Raw genomic sequence first — 11,093 nt, forward strand, 5'->3', positions numbered from 1 at the left:
ATTTTAGATATATTTCAAATTTGTACTTCTTTTCTTAAATATCATCTTATAATCACACTAAGTATTCTAAGTGCCCTTTTATTGATTTAGAAATTTTTTTCTTTTTTTTAAAGATTTGTTATTTTTATTTATTTGAAAGGCAGAGTTACAGAGATGGAGAGAGAGAGAGAGAGAGAGAGAGAGAGAGAGAGAGAATCATGTATCTGCTGGTTCACTCTCCAAATGGCTGCCATGCCTAAGGTTATGCCTTGCCGAAGCAGGAGGCCAGGGCTTCTTTTGGTCTCCCACGTAGGTGCGGTAGTCAGGCACTCGGCCATCTTCCAGTGCTTTCCCAGATGCATTAGCGGGAAGCTGAATCACAGAGGAGCGGCCTGGTCTTGAATTTGCACTTATATGGACTGCCAGCATTGCAACTGGTTACAACCCTGACACCTAGAAATTTTTTCTTGATGATGTTTTTTATTCATGTTAAAAAGACAACCACAGGACTAAAGTAGCTTTTTAAAATATCCTAACCTCTACAAGTTTCATTGATATTTTCATTTACTAATTTTCTCTAGCAATTTTAAAACTCCCCTAATCACTATTACAATGTTAGGGATACCTTATGTACTTTTCCAATTTATTTTTTATTTATTTGGAAATATTTTTGAGTGATAAGTGAAAAATTATTCTTTCTTGGCTTTTCATATAATGGCAAAATGTGGATTAATATAAATTTTTATAACACTTTCGAAAACTTCGAATGCTATTCTCCTTTTGAAAGGTGTTTGTTCTTTTGTACAGAAATTTGTTGGTATAATGAACTTTCTCCTTGTCTGAAAGATGAAAAGTAGAAATGATTTTAAAATGTGAATTTTATGTCCTAAAACATAAAGAAGTAAACTACAAGGAAAACTTGGTAAGAAAGAGAAACCTGAGAAAATTTGAGGCAGAAATTGTGGGCTGTAGTTTCAATAGTTTTCCTTCAAAGAAACCACAAAATGATGTGGAGATATTTTACAGATAATCAGCAGTAACTGAACTACTACAATTAGATAGACTCCTCTAGGAAAAGTAATATGTAGTAACAATGTACAAGACATAACATATTGCACAATTCAACAAAGCCAATGGGAAATTGTATTCAGTACATTGCCCTATGCTTAAATCACAAAATCGATAAAGATTTACCTTTCTATGGAAAGGCCTTGAAAAGATAAATTTCAGCATACTGACTCAAAGGAATTATTATTACTATTGTTTGTCTGTAGAATACTAAAAATAAAACAACTTTGTGAGTAGTGCAGGAAACATCTTTCAATATTGTGTATCTTTGTGGAATATTTAGGTATTATCATCATTAGAAAGCATTTATTAATCATATAGTGTGTGTATATAACACCAAGATCCTGAATGTATCTTTTTTCACATGATTATCTCCACTTTGTGAATATAAACCACAAAGATACAATATAACAATAATCATTTCCACTCTTTTTAGACTGGGCTTTTTTTCCCCTTAAATTGTATAATTTATCCTTTCTTGCATAAAATGAGTTCATTCTGATGCTTAAAGTCTCATTCATGCTGCTAGGTAGTTTTCAAAATTCAATATGCACTCAGCAGATAAAATGAAGGAAGTAAGCCATTTGCAAGCACTCTAAAAAATTTCAGAGATTATTTCATGGGCACAATCAAGTCGTTAAGTCAACAAGGAACAAATTGAGATGCAGATCAAGATGACCATGTTAGGAGTATTTAAAATGCGTATTTAATATCAGCACCCTTAAATGCTATCAATATATTTTACTGGACAGGGTTAAGTTTTACATAAACAACCATTTGGTGGATAAAGTGAATTCTACACAGATACCATGGCAAAGATTAAGGAATACATTGGAACAGTTAGTTTTTTCCCTGCTGTGATATGAGACAGAAAATTATGATTCCTGTCTGCCTCTGAGAATTCATCCCTCCACTTACTGTAAGCATATATGCACATTGTGTGTAGTGTGATACATACACACACATCATTCTACGTGTGTGCATTCTAATGCTTAGTGTAGTACATATACATGCAAACATACACACGTTCACTCTAACACTTAGAAAAACTAATAAAATGACAATAAAAAGAAAAGAAAAAGTGAAATAGGAAACAGGTAAGATTATACCTAAGATTTATCACCATTAATACAGAAATGCAGCCCACAATTCAGGAAATATTTTTTCTTTATTAACTAGGTAAGATTATTTTGGAAGATTTTTTTCTGTCAAGGGAAAGATCCAGATCAAGTACTATAGTGTAAGCTCTATATCATTCAAGCACTATGACAATTAAACAAGAAAATAGGCGATAGCCATAGCTACTAGCCCAAGTGAAAGTACATGTCTGGATTTTCTCTCTTAATTGGCTGCAAGGGAAGGCTAGTTGGCTACTAAGGCTCCTTGAGCTACATTAATAATTCATATTTTCAGATTTCTTAGAATATATTGAGAATATCTATAAATCATGTTGCTAAATATAGCCTTGAATGTGAGTTATACTACCTACTGATTTTTCCATGTCATGTTTTTTTACTGCACCGTGCAGACATGGTTGTTTATTGATTTGCTTTATGGTTTTCTTTCATTTTAATTATGTGTAATTTGTTCCTTTTACTTTTCTATGATGTAACATACTTAATGTCATTAATACGACTTTTAAAATTATTTATTTGAGAGTATGAGAGACATAAGATAAACCTCCCATCCACTATTTTGCTCCCAAACACCCATGGGAGACAACACTGCACCAGGCTGAAGCCAGGAGCTGGGAACTCAAGCCCTATAGTCTCCTGTGAGGGTGGCAGGGACTCAGCCACTTGGGCCATCCCCTGCTGCCTCCCAAGGTATGCATTAGCAGGAAGTGGGAATCTGGACCAGAGATGGGACTTGGAAACCAGTCACTCAGATAATGGCATGTGAGTATCTCAACCAGCATACTAACTGTTGGACCAAGGTACCATCTCCTTGTGTGAGATTTTTGAAAGATATAATATCTTCCTTTAGAATAGCATAAGTAACTTTACAGGAAACAATATACCATTTCAATACCATCTCAGTAGTTGTAAGTTGTACTTGTTTAAAGACAGTCATAAATACATTTTAAATGATATTAATCATCAGTTTCTTACCAGCTACACTACTGTGTTAAAATATCTTATGGCATCTAACAAATGCCACTACATATTTGTACACAAATTCAGCTTAAACACAGTGTCCCTATGAGCATTGAATGTCATTGTCTGGGGTTTGGCAAAATCTCTTTAAAAAATTAACTTTTAGGTCAGTGCTTCCTTTCATCAATCATCCATTTATTCTAATAATTTCATCTGTATATATGCCAAAGTGTGCTATCATCAGAATATGCCTTGACGTGCTTACATGTGAGTGTTTCTTCCAAAGTGGCTTATTATTCAAAAGACAAAATGGAAATATTCATTGATAGATCAAGGAGGCATTTCTTTATGATGTCTGTTTCTAAGAAATATATTAAGTCCCTACTATCTACCTAGGGAGTTATCCTCTCAACAATTTGTTCGTATTCAGGTCTATCACCCTGAAGTAAGATGCTGAAGTATTTTCAATCACCAATGATTAAGCAATAGATAATTATTGTTTTTCTATTTGATACTTGTGATTGCATTTCTTGAGTCCTATAAAGAATATGAAGAGTAATTGAGCGCCGGCGCCGTGGCTCACTAGGCTAATCCTCCACCTTGCGGCGCTGGCACACCAGGTTCTAGTCCCGGTCGGGGCACCAGATTCTGTCCCGGTTGCCCCTCTTCCAGGCCAGCTCTGTGCTGTGGCCAGGAAGTGCAGTGGAGGATGGCCCAAGTGCTTGAGTCCTGCACCCCATGGGAGACCAGGAGAAGCACCTGGCTCCTGCCATCGGATCAGCGCGGTGCGCCGACCGCAGCGCGCTGGCTGCGGCGGCCATTGGAGGGTGAACCAACGGCAAAAGGAAGACCTTTCTCCCTGTCTCTCTCTCTCTCACTGTCCACTCTGCCTGTCGAAAAAAAAAAAAAAAAGAGTAATTGAAATACACATGAGTGGAAAATGCAAGGCAACTGTGTATCAAAATGTAGGTATAACATTTGCAAAACACCCACTGAAGAACCCATAAACTTGAACTCTAAAAGAGACTGACTTAATCTTTGGTCCCAAAGTCCAATAATTATTAAGGACCAGCGACTCACCAAGAGGACTTAAATAGATATTTTGAAATTTGAAGAAGATGATGGTGAGGAGAAGGAAGGGGGTTGATTCCAGTTTGTATGAAAGAGTTAACCAAAGACAGGAATGCATATTCAAATCGCATCAACAGGTAAACAGCCACACTAATGGGTCTGGGATGGCCTTTCTGCACAGACACTTAGGAAAGATGAATGAAAGTAGATGAGAGAGGGTAATGGGACACAGATGGCGTACACTTGAAAGAGGAAGAAAAGAGCTCAAGTTCAAAGGTAATCAAAAGAGCATGCCACTTTTTATAAAGAAAGGGATAAATTTTATAAAGTCCATATAACTTACAAATCTGAGGTTTGGTTGCAGTTTTCATTTTGACCATCCTGCGCTTGACACCCCCTCAGCTTGGGTGGTCATGGCTGAAATGAGCTGTCTAGAGCCCGAGGAACTACTCTCTCTTCCCTGGAATGGTAGTTTAGAAATTAATTTTGGAAAACATTATGAAATGTAGGCATGGTAATTTTCCTTAGAGAAATGATACATGAGACATGGATCTGTTCTTTACCACGTTTCATCAATAAAATTAAGGTTCATTGATTTGATCAGTGATTTCCAGTTTGCAACACTTAGTAATCAGAGAGCTTCGTGGACTCTGGAGCATGGTTTGGATACATTTCCCTTTGAGGATATGAAATTAGGATTCGCTTTGGGGTAGAGAAATGCACTAACGTGATCTGGACCTCAACATCAATGTGATTTCAGAAACATTAACTCTTATTACAATTAGGAAGGATTTCTGTGCCTTCATATTTCTTTTCATACATCTAAATGTAGCTATAAGATCTCCCATGACATTGTCATCACCACCAATTCAACTTTGTTCTAAGCTTTAAAAAGATAATTCATGTATGATATTTCTCATTTTTTTACACCCAGACAGATACTGTTGCCTGATTTCTCCATGTGTTATGTGATCATTTTTGCCAAAATGGAATCACAGCCTATGTTTTGTCACTGTGTCTCAGTCTCTCTGAAGATGCTAAGGACACAAGGAGTTCTTTTTTCCAATGGCTGTGAGACCTCATTATCTTTTACATTTACCTCTTTACCGATCATCACCACCTTGAAGATTTAGAATATAAATCTAAGATAGAATTCTTGTCCATTCTTTTATCTATGGCTACTTATTTTTCTTTACAGCATTTCATCATATTTGTTCATTTTCCAACATCCTTACTGCTATGTAAGCTTTATGAAGACCCAAAGCAAACCCAAAATATTTTTAAATAAATATTTGTTAAATGAATGAAATGCTGACAAATAACCATTATCATTATGACTGAATTTATATCACTGAACGTTCAAATTTTAAAATGTTAGGTATCTTTTATACTCCCAGGCATGTAACTTAATATTTAAACGTCATTATAAACTGCTGACAACAACGTCTACTCTTTTTTTTTTATTTTTTATTTTTTTGACAACCAGAGTGGACAGTGAGAGAGAGAGAGACAGAGAGAAAGATCTTCCTTTGCCATTGGTTCACCCTCCAATGGCCGCTGCGGCGGGCGCGCATCGGCTGGCGCACCGCACTGATCCGAAGGCAGGAGCCGGGTGCTTCTCCTGGTCTCCCATGGGGTGCAGGGCCCAAGGACTTGGGCCATCCTCCACTGCACTCCCTGGCCACAGCAGAGAGCTGGCCTGGAAGAGGGGCAACCGGGACAGAATCCGGCGCCCCAACCGGGACTAGAACCTGGTGTGCCAGCGCCGCAAGGCGGAGGATTAGCCGAGTGAGCCACGGCGCCAGCAACAACATCCACTCTTAATGAAAGTGAAGGTTTAAAGGGACCCCTAAAGTGTTTTATTTTATCAATAAATTTAATCTCTTAGAAGAAATTTAAATTCTCTTAGAAAAATTCAATTTTTCTGCTCGTGGGCAGGATTCCCCATTGATGAAGTTTCTCAACACTCAATGGACTGCTTTCTGTTCCTCTTGCATCCTCTATGGGATGATCTTGCTCATGTCCATTATTCCAATAGCATGTATATGCATCTGGATCACATGCTAATCCAGCCCAGCATCTGTGCAGATGGGAATTCCCAGTTACACGTGGATCTTCCAAAGGCATCTGGAGCAACACAAGTCGGAATCAAGATGCATGATTTCTAGAACATCACTTTCCCCTTTGTTGTTTGTGTTATGGGCAACAGTATAAAAAACAATACATCTCACAGCTATAATAAATCCATATATCTGTAGCATTCACTGTAAGTATTGTTACTGCTTTCAGATCTTCCACTTAGGCTCAACTCTCTTATGCCTTCATGTATGAGAGGCCTTCAGAAAGGTCATGGAAAATGCCTACTTTGAAAAACTGCATGAATTTGAAAAACTTTGAATCAAAATAAACTTACCTTTCAATTAAACTTCTCCATAAACTTTTAAATGTATTTTCATACGTCTCTTAGAATCTCTTTCTCTTGGTTTATGTTATTTTTCAAATATTCTGTTCCCATAAAATGTTATTTTGTCCTAATATTTGAAAAAGTATTTTGTATTCATTGAATTTGAGTTTGACATTCAATATTTTTGCTGAACATTGGAGATGCTATTTCACTATCTGGATGTCATTGTTCATTAATATGTTGTATCTAGGTATCTTCTCCCACCTCTGTTTTTTTTTTTTTTTTTTTTGAAGGAAAAGTGAATGGTGGAATCCAAAAGATTTCTCATATATGTAGAATATTGTATTTGTGTCAGTTTTGAAGAATTCTTAACCATTTCATCAGTGGATATTTTCTTCTGTCAGTTTTTTCTCATATCCATCTTTATCTCCTACTAGATATACATTAATTACTCTAATTTTGCTGTTTATATCTCTAATCAATTATTACTTATTTTTATCCTCTTAATTCCACTATATTGCATTTTTGGAAATTTCCTTGCTTAGATTTTCAGGGAACTGAATTCTTTGTACACTTTTTAATACATCGGTTGAATTTTTATGAAAATATTGTTTTAATTTCAAGGATTTAACTTTTTATTTTTTATTTTTTGGTAACAAAAGATCAGTAAATTTATTGCATAGCAATATCAATAGGTACTTCAGGGACATCATTCTCTATAATCACAACATGATCAAAGTCACATAGAAAATTTATTTTACTAACCAAAATTTTTAAATGTTTTTAATTGACACATAAGAATTGTACATATTTATGGTGATGTTATAAAGTTATTTCCTTTTTATTATTTTTAAACATTTATTTAATGAATATAAATTTCCAAAGTACAGAATATGGATTACAATGGCTTCCCCCCACCATAATGTCCCTCCCACCCGCAACCCTCCCCTTTCCCACCCCCTCGCCCCTTCCATTCACATCAAGATTCATTTTCAATTCTCTTTATATACAGAAGATCAGTTTAGCATACAATAAGTAAAGATTTCAAGTTTGCTCCCACACAGAAACATAAAGTGAAAAATACTGTTTGAGTACTAGTTATAGCATTAAATCTCAATGTACAGCACACTAAGGACAAAGATCCTACATGAGGAGTAAGTGCACAGTGACTCGTGTTGTTGACTTAACAAATTGACACTCTTGTTTATGGCCTCAGTAATCACCCTAGGCTCTTGTCATGAGCTGCCAAGGCTATGGAAGCCCCCTGAGTTCACTGACTCTGATCATATTTAGACAAGGCCATGGTCAAAGTGGAAGTTCTCTCCTCCCTTCAGAGAAAGGTACCTCCTTCTTTGATGACCCGTTCTTTCCACTGGGATCTCACTTGCGGAGATCTTTCATTTAGGTGTTTTTTTTTTTTTTTTTTCCCCCAGAGTGTCTTGGCTTTCCATACCTGAAATACTCTCATGGGCTTTTCAGCCGGATCCGCATGCCTTCAGGCAGATTATGAGGCCAGAGTGCTGTTAGGACATTTGCCATTCTATGGGTCTGCTGTGTATCTCACTTCCCATGTTGGATCATTCTCTCCCATTTTATTCTATCAGCTAGTATTTGCAGACACTAGTCTTGTTTCTGTGATCCCTTTGGTTCTTAGTCCTATCATTACGATCAATTGTGAACAGAAATTGATCACTGGGACTAGTGAGATGGCATTGGTACATGCCACCTTGATGGGATATACTTGGAATACCCTGGTATGTTTCTAACTCTACCGTTTGAGGTAAGTCACCTTGAGCATGTCCCGAATTGCACATCTCTTCCCTCTCTTATTCCCACTCTTATATTTAACAGTGATCACTTTTCAGTTAAGTTTCAACACTTAAGAAGAATTGTGTATTGATTACAGTATTCAACCAAAAGTATTAAGTAGAACAAACAAACAAAAAATACTAAGAGGGATAACAAATCAAGTTGCTCATCAACAGTCAGGGTGAGGGCTGATCAAGTCACTGTTTCTCATAGTGTTCATTTCCTTTAACAGGTTTCCTTTTTGGTTCTCAGTTAGTTGTCACCTATCAAGGAGAACAAGTGGTACTTGTCCCTTTGGGATTGGCTTATTTCACTCAACATAATGTTTTCCAAATTCCTAACAGAGATCACTTTTCAGTTAAAATTTAAACACCTAAGAATAATTGTGTGTTAATTACAGAGTTCAACCAACGGTACTAGAACAAAAAAAATACTAAAATGGATAAAATATTACATTGCACATCAACCGTCAGGACAAGAGCTGATCAAGTCACTGTTTCTCATAGTGTCCATTTCACTTCAACAGGTTTCCTTTTAGCTGCTCAGTTACTTGTCGCTGATCAGGGAGAACATATGATATTTGTTCCTTTGGGACTGGCTTAATTCACTCAGCATGATGTTTTCCAATTTCCTCCATCTTGTTGCAAATGACCGGGTTTCATTGGTTTTGACTGCTGTATAGTGTTCTATAGAGGATATGTCCCATAATCTCTTTATCCAGTCTATTGTTGATGGGCATTTGGGTTGGTTCCAGGTCTTAGCTATTGTGAATTGAGCTGCAATAAACATTAATGTGCAGACAGCTTTTTTGTTTGCCAATTTCATTTCCTTTGGGTAGATTCCAAGGAGTGGGATGGCTGGGTCGAATGGTAGGGTTATCTTCAGGTTTCTGAGGAATCTCCAGACTGACTTCCATAGTGGCTTAACCAGTTTGCATTCCCACCAACAGTTGGTTAGTGTCACTTGTTCCCCACATCCTCTCCAGCATCTATTGTTAGTAGATTTCTGAATGTGAGCCATTCTATCCGGGGTGAGGTGAAACCTCATTGTGGATGTTGGCTATGGGTTTTTCATAGATTGCTTTTATTGTATTGAGGAATGTTCCTTCCAAACCCAGTTTGCTTATAGAGTTTTCATCATGAAAGGGTGTTGTATTTTATCAAATGCTTTCTCGGCGTCTACTGAGATAATCATATGGTTTTTCTTCTGCTGTCTGTTAATGTGGTGTATCACATTGATTGTTTTGCGCACATTAAACCATCCCTGCATACCAGGGATAAATCCCACTTGGTCTGCGTGGATGATCTTTCTGATGTGTTGTTGCATTCTATTGGCGAGAATTTTATTGAGGATTTTTGCATCTATGTTCATCAGGGATATTGGTCTGTAATTCTCTTTCAGTGCTGCATCTTTTTCCGGCTTAGGAATTAAGGTGATGCTGGCTTCAAAAAAAGAATTTGGGAGGATTCCCTCTTTTTCGATTGTTCTGAATAGTTTGAGAAGAATTGGAGTCAGTTCTTCTTTAAATGTCTGGTAGAATTCAGTAGTGAATCCATCTGGTCCTGGGCTTTTCTTTGTTCGGAGGGCCTTTATTACTGTTTCAATTTCTGTCTCAGTTATGGGTTTGTTTAGGTTTTCGATGTCTTCCTGATTCAATTTAGGTAGGTTGCATGTGTCCAGGAATGTATCCATTTCTGATAGTTTCCCTGTTTGCTGGCGTACAAGTCCTTGTAATAATTTCTGATGATTCTTTTTATTTCTGTGGTGTCTGTTGTTACATTTCCTTTTTCATCTCTGATTTTAGTGATTTGGGTCTTTTCTTTTTTTAGTTAGTTGGGCCAATGGGGTGTCATTTTTGTTTATTTTTTCAAAAAACCAGCTCCTCGTTTGGCTGATTTTTGTAATTTTTTTTATTCAATCCTGTTGATTTCTTCTCTGATTTTAATTATTTCTCTTCTCCTACTAGATTTGGGTCTGGTTTGCTGTAGGTTTTCTAGATCCTTGAGGTGAACTGAAAGCTCATCTATTTGGTGCCTTTCCAATTTCTTGATGTAGGCACCTATTGATATAAACTTTACTCTTAACACTGCTTTTGCTGCTTCCCATAAGTTTTGGTATGTTGTGCTATTATCCTCATTTACTTCCAGAAAGTTTTTGATTTCTCTTTTAATTTCTTCTATGACCCATTCTTCATTCAGGAGCATGTTGTTCAATCTCCATGTGTTTGCGTATGCTCTAGGGATTCCTGAGTTGCTAATTTCCAACTTCATTCCTTTATGGTCTGAGAAGCTGCATGGTATGATTCTAATTCTTTTGAATTTGCTGAGACTTGCTTTATGGCCTAGTATGTGGTCAATCCTAGAGAAGGTTCCATGTACTGCTGAGAAGAATGTAAAATCTTTAGCTGTAGGATTGAAAGTTCTGTAGATATCTGTTAGATCCATTTGGGCTATAGTGTCCTTTAAATCTACTGTATCCTTGTTGATCTTCTGTCCTGTTGATCTCTCTATTTCTGAGAGTGGAGTATTGAAGTCCCCCAGTACTATTGTATTGGGGTCTAAGTCTCCTTTTATGTCCCTTAACAAATCTTTTAAATAAACCAGTGCCCTGTAATTAGGTGCATATACATTGATAATTGTTATATCTTCTTGTTGTATTGATCCATT

This window comes from Oryctolagus cuniculus, chromosome 8, assembly GCF_964237555.1.
Source record: "Oryctolagus cuniculus chromosome 8, mOryCun1.1, whole genome shotgun sequence".
Classification (NCBI taxonomy): Eukaryota; Metazoa; Chordata; class Mammalia; order Lagomorpha; family Leporidae; genus Oryctolagus; species Oryctolagus cuniculus.